Genomic DNA, 13,041 nt, shown 5'->3' on the forward strand with positions numbered 1-13,041 from the left:
TGACAATAGTGGCGCCCCTTGGAGGGCTCCTCTGATATAAGGAGACACCCCATATCTCAACCCCACACACAACGCCAAATATTCGGTTTAGAATTTAATTGATGGATTTGAAGAAAAGGGGGTGTTCTGAGGCTTTACCACAAAGACTTTTTTTAAATAGACTGTTTTTAAGGCAGTTTTAAGTACACAGCAAGACTGAGCAGAAAGTAGAGTTCCCATGTGTCCTCTGACCCCACACTTGCACAGCCTCCCCCACCTTCAACATCCCTGCACCCAAGTGGTCCATTTGTTACAACTGAGCCTCACTGACAGATGAGTGTCATCCGGTCTATCCATCCCTCTGCCCCCCTAGCCCTTGGCAAGCATAGATCGTCCTGTCTCCATTGTTTCACCTTTTCCAGTAGATCAGATGGTTAGAGTCATACAGTACACTGAGTGGCCAGATTATTATGATCTCTGAACGCATAATAATCTGGCCACTCAGTTTATCAGTGTATATATATGAGGCCCGGTGCATGAATTTGTGCATGGGTGGGGTCTGGCCAGCCTGGCCATGGTAGAGGGGACAATTTGCATATTAGCCTTTTATTATATAGGATACACACTGGTCATAATAATCTGGCCACTCAGTGTATATAACCTTTCCAGATGACCTGAGCTTCTTTTTAAGTGCGTTTGATGAATTGTAGTGAAAAAGTTGGGTCTGCATTAGCAACTCTTCTTATGTTTATTTACTTTACACGCTAATAAAATTCACACATGCCCGTCTTATTGCTTATCCTGACACCTTCCAGACACTTAACTACCCACAGCCAGTAGCTCCCTGTCTTGATTCGGGGTCGCTGTGACCCCGTCCAGTGTGAAGCAGGGCCTCTCCCTGAGGGCAGCTGGAGCGGAGCCCTCAAGGACTGGCCAGGGAGAGCTCACCCTACACTCATTATTTCAGTGACAAACGAGAAACACTTCGGATGTGGTGCCTACTCCCTTCGGGCTCGGTCCCCGAGACTCCGAGGGTGTGTGTGTATCAGCTCCTGAAGTCTGTGTCGGTTCTTAAACCTTTGATTTACCGTCTCTGGGAGCCAAGTGCCATACTCACTTTCCATGAAACGATGTGAAAACCGCAGAGTGACCTGTCCGAATCCAGAGGGACAAGCCAGACATCCTGAGGGAGACAATGGGGAAGGGGTTAGAGAGAGAAGTATTTTCTGTGGGTTTGGTGGTTCTCGGCTCCACCTGCCCCGTGGGTGGGACCACCCGGTGAAGAGTGGACCGTCTGAGGACCAGGGGTCAGGAAGGCGATTTAGTTTCTCCAGCCACGCGCCGGTCCTGCTGGCTGTGTGCATGGGCTGCCGGCTGTGTGCATGGACTGCCGGCTGTGTGCAGGTCCTGCTGGCTGTGTGCATGGACTGCCGGCTGTGTGCAGGTCCTGCCGGCTGTGTGCAGGTCCTGCTGGCTGTGTGCATGGACTGCCGGCTGTGTGCATGGGCTGCCGGCTGTGTGCAGGGGCTGCCGGCTGTGTGCAGGTCCTGCTGGCTGTGTGCATGGACTGCCGGCTGTGTGCATGGGCTGCCGGCTGTGTGCATGGGCTGCCGGCTGTGTGCGGAGGCTGCCGGCTGTGTGCAGGTCCTGCCGGCTGTGTGCAGGGGCTGCCGGCTGTGTGCAGGTCCTGCTGGCTGTGTGCATGGACTGCCGGCTGTGTGCAGGTCCTGCTGGCTGTGTGCATGGACTGCCGGCTGTGTGCAGGTCCTGCCGGCTGTGTGCAGGTCCTGCCGGCTGTGTGCATGGACTGCCGGCTGTGTGCATGGGCTGCCGGCTGTGTGCATGGGCTGCCGGCTGTGTGCAGGGGCTGCCGGCTGTGTGCAGGTCCTGCCGGCTGTGTGCATGGACTGCCGGCTGTGTGCATGGGCTGCCGGCTGTGTGCATGGGCTGCCGGCTGTGTGCGGAGGCTGCCGGCTGTGTGCAGGTCCTGCCGGCTGTGTGCAGGGGCTGCCGGCTGTGTGCAGGTCCTGCTGGCTGTGTGCATGGACTGCCGGCTGTGTGCATGGGCTGCCGGCTGTGTGCATGGGCTGCCGGCTGTGTGCGGAGGCTGCCGGCTGTGTGCAGGTCCTGCCGGCTGTGTGCACGGGCTGCCGGCTGTGTGCACAGGCTGCTGGCTGTGTGCATGGACGGCGGGGGTGGGGGAGCAGAGCTCAGCCACTGTCCCCGCTGAAACCTGGGTTCCGCACCCTTCCGCTCCATGGCGCCTCTGGGCCTGGAGTGCCCCGCCGAGTTCAGACTAAGTGCAGGGCAACCGCTTGCTGAACGACCCGACGTCGTGATCCGTCGTAAATCCCGCCCGGGTTTTGGCTGCCACCCGGCAGGGGCGGGGCCTCGCGCTGCCGCCGCGCGCCGGGGGGCGGGGGCGGGGCTTGCCGCCGGCGGAGGGCGGGGCCGCGCGGGCCTTCCCCGGGGCCGAGCTGCGCTGCGGGTGCGGAGGGCGGGCGCCGCCGGCGGGTGGGGGGCCTTGAAACTGGCGCGGGGGGTCTTGGCGCCGCCGCCGCCGCCGCCCGGGTTCCCCGGACCCAGGACCCTCCCCGGGCGGCGGGCGGGGCGGGGGGCGGGGGGCTGGCGGGCGGGCTCGGGAGGGAGCGTGTGAGCGTGCGCGTGCCGGTCGGAGGCCGCCCCTGCCGCCTGCTCCCCCGGCGACTCAGGGCGACCCCGAGCCCCAAGGGGGACCGCTGCGCCCCCATTGCAGGCCGGGAGGGCGCGCTGTGGGGCCGGGTGGGAGTTCCTCAGGCCTGACCCTCCGGGTTTTAAAACACGTGTCTGTCTGTCATGTTTACTTTTAGGGTTTTGGCCAAATTGGGCACAAAATAGCCACTTACCCCTTCTCGCCGAGGAAGAGCGGGAGAAAGGGTAAGTAAGGACCGAGCAGGGCTGGAGGGAGCTAGGGCGCCCCAGACTGCAGGGCACAAGGTCTGCACCCCAGCCCCCCTCCCCCGGGACCTGGGGGCCCACGTCCACGTGCTCTCACCCCCCCGGAGGTTCTCCAGGGTCCCGGTGCGGGTGGCTGGCCGCCGGCCCTGACCCTTCCCTCCTGCGGAGCGTGGCCTCGCACCTCGGGGGTTTGGTTATTAAAGGGCCAGCGTTCCCCCAGGTGACGAACGGGGCCCTCCCAGGGATCTTTGCATTTAGAAGGGGACCCCTGTGCACACCCTTCACACCCCAAAGCACACCCCAAAGCACAGCGTGAATGGCAGCGTGGCGCTTCCTCGGGGATCTGCTCCCCAGCTCACCGGAGGGGCCTGTGCCGTGAGACCCCCACCGCAGTCTCTCCTGGAAGGCTGCCCAACAGCACGTGGAAGTCCTGGGGTTCCTGTGATGTTCAGCGGGGTCCCCTCTCTCGGCCCTTTTCCGGGACATTCCCATCACGCCCAGCACCTCACTGCCCAGCCTCTCCTGTGGGTGACGGGAACCCAGCCTCTCCCGGAGGGTGGGAGCACCCCGGCACCCCTCGGTCCCAAATAAGCCAGGGGTTTGAATTAGTTAACGTTCTGTGAGCCACCAGCACGAATGAATGGGAAACCCACATGGGGGACACCCACACGGGAGACACCCACAGGGAGACACCCACACGGGACATACCCACACGGAGACGCCCACACGGGACATCTGGGACTGCCTCCGTGGCATCCGACAGGGGCCGCCTGGGCCTGCGCCTGCCTTCTTGTTTGTCTGTGTCACGTGGCCGGTGACCACAGCATCGACTTTCTGAAAAGCCGGAAATGGTGGTTTCATTGACGGTGGGTTCACTCAAGGATTCAACAGAGATTTGTTATCTGCTGCTGAGCGGGATGATGGGGTGCGGAGACCGGCGGAGGTGGCTCTTGGGGTGGAGCCTTGGCCAGTTCTCCCAACAGTTAAGTGTTAACGACAAGCCTCCTGGTCCCGGCTCTGCCGGCCTGCTGGGCGGGCTGGGCGCTCCCCTGCCTCCCTGGGCTGCCGTCAGGAGCGCTCAGGCCCCGGCCCCAGCGGCGTCCTGCAGTGGGCAGGGTGGGCAGTTCCCGTGGGTCCGTGCGTGGGGCCCGTATCGTCATAGACGGGGTATGTTCTGGGTTCTCCCTCACGGGTGAGAGGTGAGGCGGCCTGGCGAGTGCAGGGACGATGCACGGAGGGCGTTCACTCGCGTGGGCTTCCGTACGTGGCCCTCATTTTTTCTTCCGAGTGTTAAAGGAGTCTTTCTGGTCACAACGGTTTAAAAAAGGGACAGAACCTTGCGAGGATATAAAAGGTAGGAAGCGAGTCTCCTCGGAACTCCCTCCCACAATGCTGCTGTCAGCGTGTGGGTTGGTTTCTTCGGCTTTTAATTTCATAATTATGTATTTCTATTGGACAAAATTCTGAATTTCTGCCTTTTGTCTCCGCATTTCTGGCTGTTTACCGCCATTCCTGTTTCACCCCAAATCCTCAAGTAGAAGTAGCATGCCTTTTACATACAGGCCTTTATTTATTGTTATTAATCCTCCCCCGAGGATATTTTTTCCCATTGGTTTTTAGAGAAAGTGGAAGGGTGGAGGAGACACACACACACACACACACACACACACACACACACAGAGACATCGATGTGAGAGAGGCTCATGGATTGGTTGCCTCCCACATTCTCCCACCACCACCCAGCGGCCGGAATCGAGCCTGCAGCCGAAGTCCGTGCCCTTGACCAGAATGGAACCCGAGACCCCTCAGTCCTCAGGCTGACGCTCCAACCACTGAGTGAACCGGCTGGGCTGCAGACGGTCTTTTAGAGGCAGGCTTGGCTCCTGGCTCTGGCTTTGCCAGCTCTGCCCTTTGGGCCCGGTAACACTCTCTGCCCCTTAACGGCTCGTCTGTCAGAACCGCGGTGAGCATAGTTACAGGCGTGGGTACAGACAGCCACGGGCCCGTTCGTTTCCCGCCCTGTGTCTCTCTCCGGTCACCCGTCACATTCTTGGGACTTCTCCGTGGCTGTGGAAAAACGATCTAGTACTTAACGTTCCTGAGGGTGCTCAGCCTCCGGGGGCTTTGCATTTTCACAGCGATCGATCGCCTGTTACAGCTGATCCCGGAATTTCCCTGACGAGGCCTGAGCCCTGATGCGGCTCACACTCCCCCATCAGATGACTCGATCCCGGCCCTGCCCGCACACCCGAGGGAGAGGAGAGGGACAGCTGAGGGGGGGCTGAGAGACGAGGGGGAGGGCTGCTGTCCTGTGTCTAAGGCGCTCTGCCTGCTCCCCGGCGAGGAGACAGCCCGCTGCAACGCGCTGGGTCGGAAAGCCGGGATTTCCTTTCCGGCTCAGGAAGGTCTGTGCCGAGTGGGCTTTACATAGAAATGCTGGCGCTTCGTGTCCGAGCCGTCATGATTTTGCCCGGCGGTGGGCTGAACAATGCAGCTCAGCCGTGCAGTTAGCGTGTCTGATGCTGCTCTCCGAGCCACGGAAGGCAGGTCCACAGGCCGACTCCACAGCAGGCTCCCGGTTCGCGTGGCTGAGGAGGACGTGCAGCCAGTAGATGGCAGGCCTGGCAGCCGGCGGGCATGGTGCGTGGCACCTGCATCATCAGTTCCCGCCTGCAGGGCTGAGGATGGCGCTTTAGTCCACCGACAGCCCCCTGGGAGCGGGCCCACAGGCCAGCACGTCCCACGGGGTCAGCCAGCGCCGTTCTCACAAGGCGGGACCGTTTCTATCCTTGGTGATGTGTGTGTGTGTGTGTGTGTGTGTGTGTGAAAAATATTCTTAAAGGAAAGCCTCATTTAAGGACCCTTTGTGATCCAAAAACTCACGTTTAAGTTCATTTGGTTGTCACGCTGACGGGGTAGTTACACAGGAGCCAAGTAACAAATGGCTTTAGCTCTCCAGGTCGGCCCACAGCTCCGCTCACTCACTGCGGGCGCGTCCTGCGGGTGGCCCTGTGGACCGGGGGTCCTCAAACTTTTTAAACAGGGGGCCAGTTCACTGTCCCTCAGACCGTGGGAGGGCCGGACTATAGTTTAAAAAAACTATGAACAAATTCCTATGCACACTGCACATATCTTATTTTGAAGTAAAAAAACAAAACGGCAAAAACACCCGCGTGTGGCCCGTGGGCCGTAGTCTGAGGACGCCTGGTGTAGACTCAGCGACAGTTACAACAGGTGTTGGAGAAGCGTGTGTTCTGAGTTCCAGCCGGGAGTGGCGGGACCGTGTCCCTGTCCTGGTACGATGTCAGGGCCGTCTCGGTGCTCTGGAGGCTGTCTTCCCGGGCTCGGGGACAGGCTGTGTCACGGCCCAGCCGTGCGGTCTTGGACACACACTCCTCATCCGTAGAATGGGGTCACTCCTCGCGGTCTCTGTCAGGTTGAGCGCCTGTAAAGTCGCACGCTGTTGGGTACAGAGTAAGTCCCCGGTAAAGACTCTAAAGACTTGTTTAGTTTTCCTGCCTCTAGGTCCTTGCTACCAGAACAAAGACTCCCCATCTCTCTTACATCCCAGACAACCCCCCTGGCCAGGACAGGTGGTGCCAACGAGGGGAATTCCCGGTGGAACCTGGTATTTGGTTGTGGGACCGGGAGGGGTATGGGGAGCGATGGCAAAGGGCAGGAGTGTGAGCTGAGGGGAACGTGCCGGTCTCTTGCTCAGTCCATGGGCGGACGGAGGTCGATGAATTGCTTCCCTCTTAGAAAGAACCCCTTTATCTCTGGCCCTTAGTCAGCTGCTCTGCGCAGACTCTGACCTCCTGACTGCCTGCTCAGCCCGATCATCAGCTTTTTCTCTTATCACTGCGGTGCCACCTGAACAACCCCGCGTTTCTTTTTTTTCTTTTTTTTATGGGTGGGACTTAGTGTACTTCCTTAGGATCTGGATTTCCTCTACTCAAAGCCCAGCAGCTGTCTTTGTGCCTTTTCATTGTCCTATAGTTCATTCATTCCTCTTTAATTTTTAAAAAACTATGTTTTTATTGATTGCAGAGAGGAAGGGAGAGGGAGAGAGAGAATCCCCCCCCTGGGGATGGAGCCCAAAACCCGGGCATGTGCCCTGACTGGGACTTGAACTGTGACCTCCCGGTTCATAGGTCGACGCTCAACCACTGAGCCACGCCGGCCGGGCTTTAGTTTTTTCTTTTCTTACACTGTATGCTCTGTGCATTGAACTAGATACGAAGATGAAAAATCACTGTCCTTGGTCAAGGAGTTTATAGTCTGGTACCGTGGTCGGCAAACTGCGGCTCGCGAGCCACATGCGGCTCTTTGGCCCCTTGAGTGTGGCTCTTCCACAAAATACCACGGCCTGGGCGAGTCTATTTTGAAGAAGTGGCATTAGAAGAAGTTTAAGTTTAAAAAATGTGGCTCTCAAAAGAAATTTCAATCGTTGTACTGTTGCTATTTGGCTCTGTTGACTGATGAGTTTGCCGACCGCTGGGCTAGTAGGACAGTAGACATCTCTGTGCCGCGCCGGCACGGCCAAGGGTGACCCTGAGAGGGGGCGGCTGAAAGGCTTGGAAAAGACAGACCAGAGAATGAAAGCTGGGTCTGGGTGGGACGCTGCTCCCTGAGAGACAGCGCCAGCGCCCACAAGTCGTGTCTTTATTTTATAGCCAGATTTCCACGAGGCAAAGGAAGGGCGAGGTCAAGATGTTTACAACATTCTCGTGGGTTTTGATCCTACTCAACTACATGCACCTGAACCCTATCAAGCCCACTTCACTCAGGCATATGGGGCCACGTGTTCGGACCATAGGTTCAAGCTGACAACTCCAGCTGTTGGCTATGATTGTGCTGGGAGGCCCTGCCCTCCACGCTGGGACTTGCACGAGGCCGTGAGAGGCCTGTGCCCTCTCATCAGTCCCAGGCTTGGACCTGTCCAAACGCTGTAGCCGCGCCCCACATATCTCTACGGACACTCGGAGTCTGCCGTGCGATTTGCCACAATGGAGAGCCGTGCACAGGAAGGCTCGCAGGAGCTCTTGATCCCCATGGAGACGCCGGGGGCGGGGGACCGGGGGGGGGGGGGCGGGCGCTTGAGCAGTGGCTGAGTGTGTGCTGAGTCTGGAGGCTGAGTAGGAGGGCAGGCTGGCAAGGAGCTCACATCGTGGGGCGTTGTGTGGCTTTCTCAGAGCAGTGTGTTCTGGGACTCTGCAGGCCAGTTAGAGTGTGAGGGCAAAGTCAGGAGCGAGAGGAGAGGGACAGCTAAGTCAGGGCCCGCTCTCCCTCCTGGCCGAGTGACCACTGAAGGGTTGTGGGGACGGGCAGGGTCCCTGACAGTGCTGGGTGGATGGCGGGGGGGGGGGGGGGGGCGGGGGGAGCAGGGAGGGGGTGGCAGGACTGCGGGCCAGAGCTGAGGACGTGTGTCCATCTGGATGACCGGAGGTTGAGAGCTCGGACGAGGAGCGGGCAGTGGGCTGCTCAGCGGGAGGAGGGTCAGGAGAGATGTTCAGGGGGAGGGAGGCTTGGTGGTCTCTGTGAGTGAACGTGAGAGGAACGGGAGAGGACGGGCCGGAGAGTGGCTCCAGGTTCCAGGTCAGCGAGAGGGAAGGAGGAGAGGGAGCCGGTCTGAGGGCAGATGGTGAGCGCCGGCTGGGGCACATTCTGGGCCCACCATTGGCGGGAGGGGGAGACTAGGAGGCGTTGGCTGTGGGGTCCTGCTGCTCCCCGGGAGAGAGGGCAGGGGGAGAGCTCTCTGCTTGGCACCTGCGTCTGGGGAGGAGCTGGAGGCTGGGGAGCATGGGCGTGCTCAGGCCGCGTAGGGAGGGGAGAGGGCTGAGTGTGGGTCGCAGAGAACACCGCAGCTGGAGGCCAGACCGGAGGAGGTGGGGATGCCAAAGGCATGGCCGAGAGTCTGGGAGGACAGTCAGCTCGACCTTTCCGGCCAACGGCAGACTTTTGAGAAGTGGGCCCAGTGAGAAATGCAGCCCCGGCTGGTTTGTAGAGTAGTGACCTGCGGACGAAGGGTCCTGGGTTCGATTCTGTTCAAGGGCTCATGCCTGGGTTGTGGGCTCAATCCCCAGTAGGGGGCGTGCAGGAGGCAGCCAATCAGTGATTCTTTCTCATCATTGATGTTTCTCTCTCTCTCTCCTTCTCCCTTCCTCTCAGAAACCAATAAAAATATATTTTTAAAAATGCAGTGTTTGGCATCGGGCGTGACGGGGGTGGGGAGGGCCTGTCAGAAGTCGTGGCTGTGGGGGTGGGGGCTCACGTATGGAGAGACCAGCAGCCTCTCTCCGTGGTGTGAACTTCCTGTGGGTTTGCCACCACTGGCTTCTCCTATGGGCGACTACGCACATCAGAGCACTTAAACCCGACTCTCGGGGCGCTGTCCGGGGCCTGATGGTTTTCTAGGTGCCCGGCCTGTGGTCAGTGTGGCCAGAGCAGGCCCGCCCCCCGCAGCCGCTCCCGGGGACGGTCTCAGGTCTCGGGGAGCTCTGCTAGGTTTCCCAGCTCCTGGCAGGTTCTGGACTCGGTGCCAGAAGGAGAAGGGACTCACTTTTCTCTCATGCAATAAATCTCCAAAAATGCCATCTTTGCCGTTTCACCCTCAAGGTGATTCCGAGGGCTCGGCCCTTGTAAAGGCCCGTGGACACCCGCTCTTTATCTCTGTGATGGGAAACGTCCGCAGCGTTTGCGGGCCGCCTCTGAAGAACCGTCCTGCTTGGAGCGGAGGACACGGTGCAAACACGGTACAGGCCGTTTGGGAACCGCACAGCAAAGGCACATTGTAGAGAAGGGAAATGCTTGCAGCACCGTGTGTTGTGTTTTAGGGGACTGAGTTTCATGAGATTTTCCTCTTTGGGGTCTTCCCTCCTCTCTGCTCTCCTGCGTGCTCCCCCGCGGCGTCTCCCGTTAGGAGTCCTGCCTCGCCCTGGCCTCGCTCCGGGTTCTCCGCCTGCTGTCTGTGCCTGGTTCCTCCCGTCTTTGGACTTGGTCTGTGAGGTCCTGGTGGAGGATGAGTGGGGCTCGGGGGGCAGAGCAGGCATCGCGAGGAGCGAGGAGCATGGAACGCCGCGTTGCCCGGCGCTTGGGGTTGATGGCCAAGAGCGCGCTGCCCGGCACAGGGAACAGCACACCCTGAGGCTGTAAGCGGTAGGAGAGTGGGGTCCCACAGGTAACTTACCCTCATTTTCTAATAGACTATTTTTTAGAGCAGTTTTAGGTTCACGGCGAAATGGAGTGGAAGGTAGAGATTTCCCATATGCACCCCCTCTCCCGCCATGCACAGCCTCCCCCATTATCAACATCACCACCAGAATGGCACGTTGGTTACAACCGATGAGCCGATACTGACACATCATCACCCAGAGGTTGTCGTTTGCATCGGGGTTCACCCTTGGTGGTGTCCGTGTGTACATCCCGTGAGCTGGGCAATGTGTGACGACGTGCCCATCGTTATGGAGGCGTCTCACTGCCCCCCAGTCCTCTGTGCTCTGCCCGTTCACCCCCCCCTTCCCTCACCAGCCCCCGGCAGCCACTCCCCCTTTTCCTGTCTCCATACTTTCGTCTTTTCCAGGAGCTCATATAGTTAGAATCACATAGTATGTAGCCTTTTCCCCTTAATTTTTAGTTTTCCTGGTATAGCAGATTCTTTTGATATTTTCCCAAGAGCTTATTTGTTCAATGAGAGTTTTATTAGTGTCAGATGCAAATGCTAAAGAATTGGTTTTGTTTAAAAAAGAACTAATTCTGTAAGGGCGTTCAGAGCCCTTTAGGAACTAACTGGCCTGTGTTTTTCATGGGCCACACTGTCCCTCACAGTAGGGAAGAACTGTGGTCGGTAAACGTGGTGACGACAGCAGGTGGATGTAGTTTGGGGCATGTCTGGCGTATATGACCGTGATGTTAACACGCCATACATTTCATTAAACCTTTATTTTAACAGTTTAAAACATAGGCATTAAAGAGAACTTTCCAGACATTAAAGAGGTCATGGGAGTGAGAAGGAGTGGAATGGCGTCCTGAGGATTTTTATTTTAGCCCTAGCTCTGCGGTCAGCTGCGTGAACATGGACTTAGGTCTCTGAACTCCATTCTCTCTCCCTTTTTTGTTAAATCCTCATCTGAAGATATTTTTCCATTGATTTTAAGAGCGAGTGGAAGAGAGAGGGCAAGACAGAGAAACATCGATGTGGGAGAGACACATCGATGGGTTGCTTCCTGCACGCACCCCGACCAGGGCCTGGGGGATCCAGCCTGACACCGAGGTTGTGGCTTTCGCCTGAATCGAATCTGGGACCCTCAGTCCACGGGCTGACGCTCTATCCACTGAGCCAGACTGGCTAGGGCTGAACTTCATTCTCTTTCTGGGAGAATGGAGGTATGTACTTCAGAGGTTCTATTTGAGGACAGTATGAGCTGTTTGTAAGAATCCTATGTTAGTTTAACCCATTGCAAAGAAATGTAAGGAATTATATGGTTAGTGAGTCATACTTGGTTACTGTCTTCAACTCTAAAATTTTTAAAATTCAAAATATTTTTTTTGTGTGTAGACAAGTAATTAAGGGAAGTAATGATTTGGGGTAAGAAGGCAACACAGGAAGTCCTCACTCACCACCGTTGGCAGGTTTCTGGAACTGAGTCGAACGATGTAAAACGAAACCAATTTTATGAAAGACTAAATGATATACGGCATCTCACCAATGTCATAACGAAACAACATTGAACGAAATGTTATGCGAGGACCTCTCGTCCTGCTGAAAAGGTTCGTTAGCTGTGTCTGTGTCTGAGAAATAAACGACTCCTGTGAATCTGCGAACGTGTCATTGATTTAGCCGCCCGCGTCTCCGTATGGAAGGTGTATGCCTGGAGGTACTCTGCCTGTGGGGTTGGCTCCCAGGCACATGTATGACCTCGTGGTCAGCTTGACATTCCAGTCCTCCTTCCAGAGCATGGATGACAGGGCCAGGTCTGCACGGAGACACACATGATGGCCTGTGCATGGGGAGCAAAGCCTGGATCCCACAGCTCTCCTGACGGCCTCGGGGCGGCGGGGCGGGGGTGGGGTGGGGCGCGGGGGTCACTAGGGCAGGGTAGGGTTAGGTAGAAGGATTCTGGGGGAAGAGAAAAGAATCCTCTGGTTGAAACCCTTAGGCAGGTGGTATATCAATTACCCTTCTAGTTCCAATCCCAATGTCCCTCTAGTTAAAATACTAGAGGAACGGCCAGTGACATACTGACGCACGCCTGTGGTAGAATGCTTTACATTTTCGAGCTTGAGCCTTCTCGACAGTGCTTTGTTCGAAATATAAGTGTAGCAGTCCTTTTTGTTCAGTACCGTTGACACCTTTAGTCTGTTGCAGTCTCGACTTTTTGTAGCTACTTTCTTCTGTTACCTTCAAAATACACGCTGTTGCCAAGGACAGAAAGATGGCCTATCCTGTGGCAAGAGATGTGAGAATGGCTGTGCCACCACGAGCCCCGAAGGTAGCCATGGGGAGTCAAAGGGGAATTGTCACCCCGAACAAGAAACGGTCCGCATGCGTCCTGGAAGGTGTTACCTGACAGGCTCTTGAGGCTGGCGAGAAACACTTACCACCCATTCCAGAGAGCATGCAGTGGAACTTTTCGAATGTGTGTGTTTGGAACAACGTGTCTTCATAGCAACCGCATAGAAGGCCAGCAGGCCGGCGTCGAGCACTGACCTGGGTGAGGACATAGGCCGCCTCCCCTCCTTGCAGGTGGGCTCCCACTGCCCACCTGGCCAGGCTCTCGGTGGGGAAATTCACGAAGCTTACATTTCAGGGGACCTTCCTGGACACTGAACCCCAGGTCTTGGAAGGAGGATAAAAAAGCAGCAAGGCTTTGTTCTCCGTGCGATGGAGCCTGAAGTTGTTGGGTGAGTGGCACAGGTTCAGCCCGTGGGAGGCCGTGCTTCTCCGCCTTGGGTTTATGTTAATGGAAACAGCGGAGTCAGCTCTGATCTTTCAGCATCAGCCAGTCTTGCATTCCGCTCCTCGGTGGTCTGGGCAGTTCAAGTTGACTGGAGCTGATACTCGCTCTAAGCCCGTAGGCAGAGTGGAGGGCACCTGACCTATTCCCATCCATCTCCCTGCAGCTTTCT

General features: G+C 57.2%; 1 protein-coding gene across 1 annotated transcript in view; it reads left to right on the forward strand.

Annotated features, from left to right (window-relative positions):
• The first annotated feature begins 2,439 nt into the window (after positions 1-2,439).
• IMMP2L (inner mitochondrial membrane peptidase subunit 2) overlaps positions 2,440-13,041 on the forward strand; it is a 461,183-nt gene continuing 450,581 nt past the window's right edge. The window contains exons 1-2 of the mRNA XM_079785593.1: positions 2,440-2,467; positions 2,829-2,895. The gene's annotated coding sequence lies outside the window, so the exon portion shown is untranslated. The remainder of the gene's footprint in view (positions 2,468-2,828; positions 2,896-13,041) is intronic.

This window comes from Cnephaeus nilssonii (genome assembly GCF_951640355.1).
Source record: "Cnephaeus nilssonii genome assembly, chromosome: 12".
NCBI lineage: Eukaryota > Metazoa > Chordata > Mammalia > Chiroptera > Vespertilionidae > Cnephaeus > Cnephaeus nilssonii.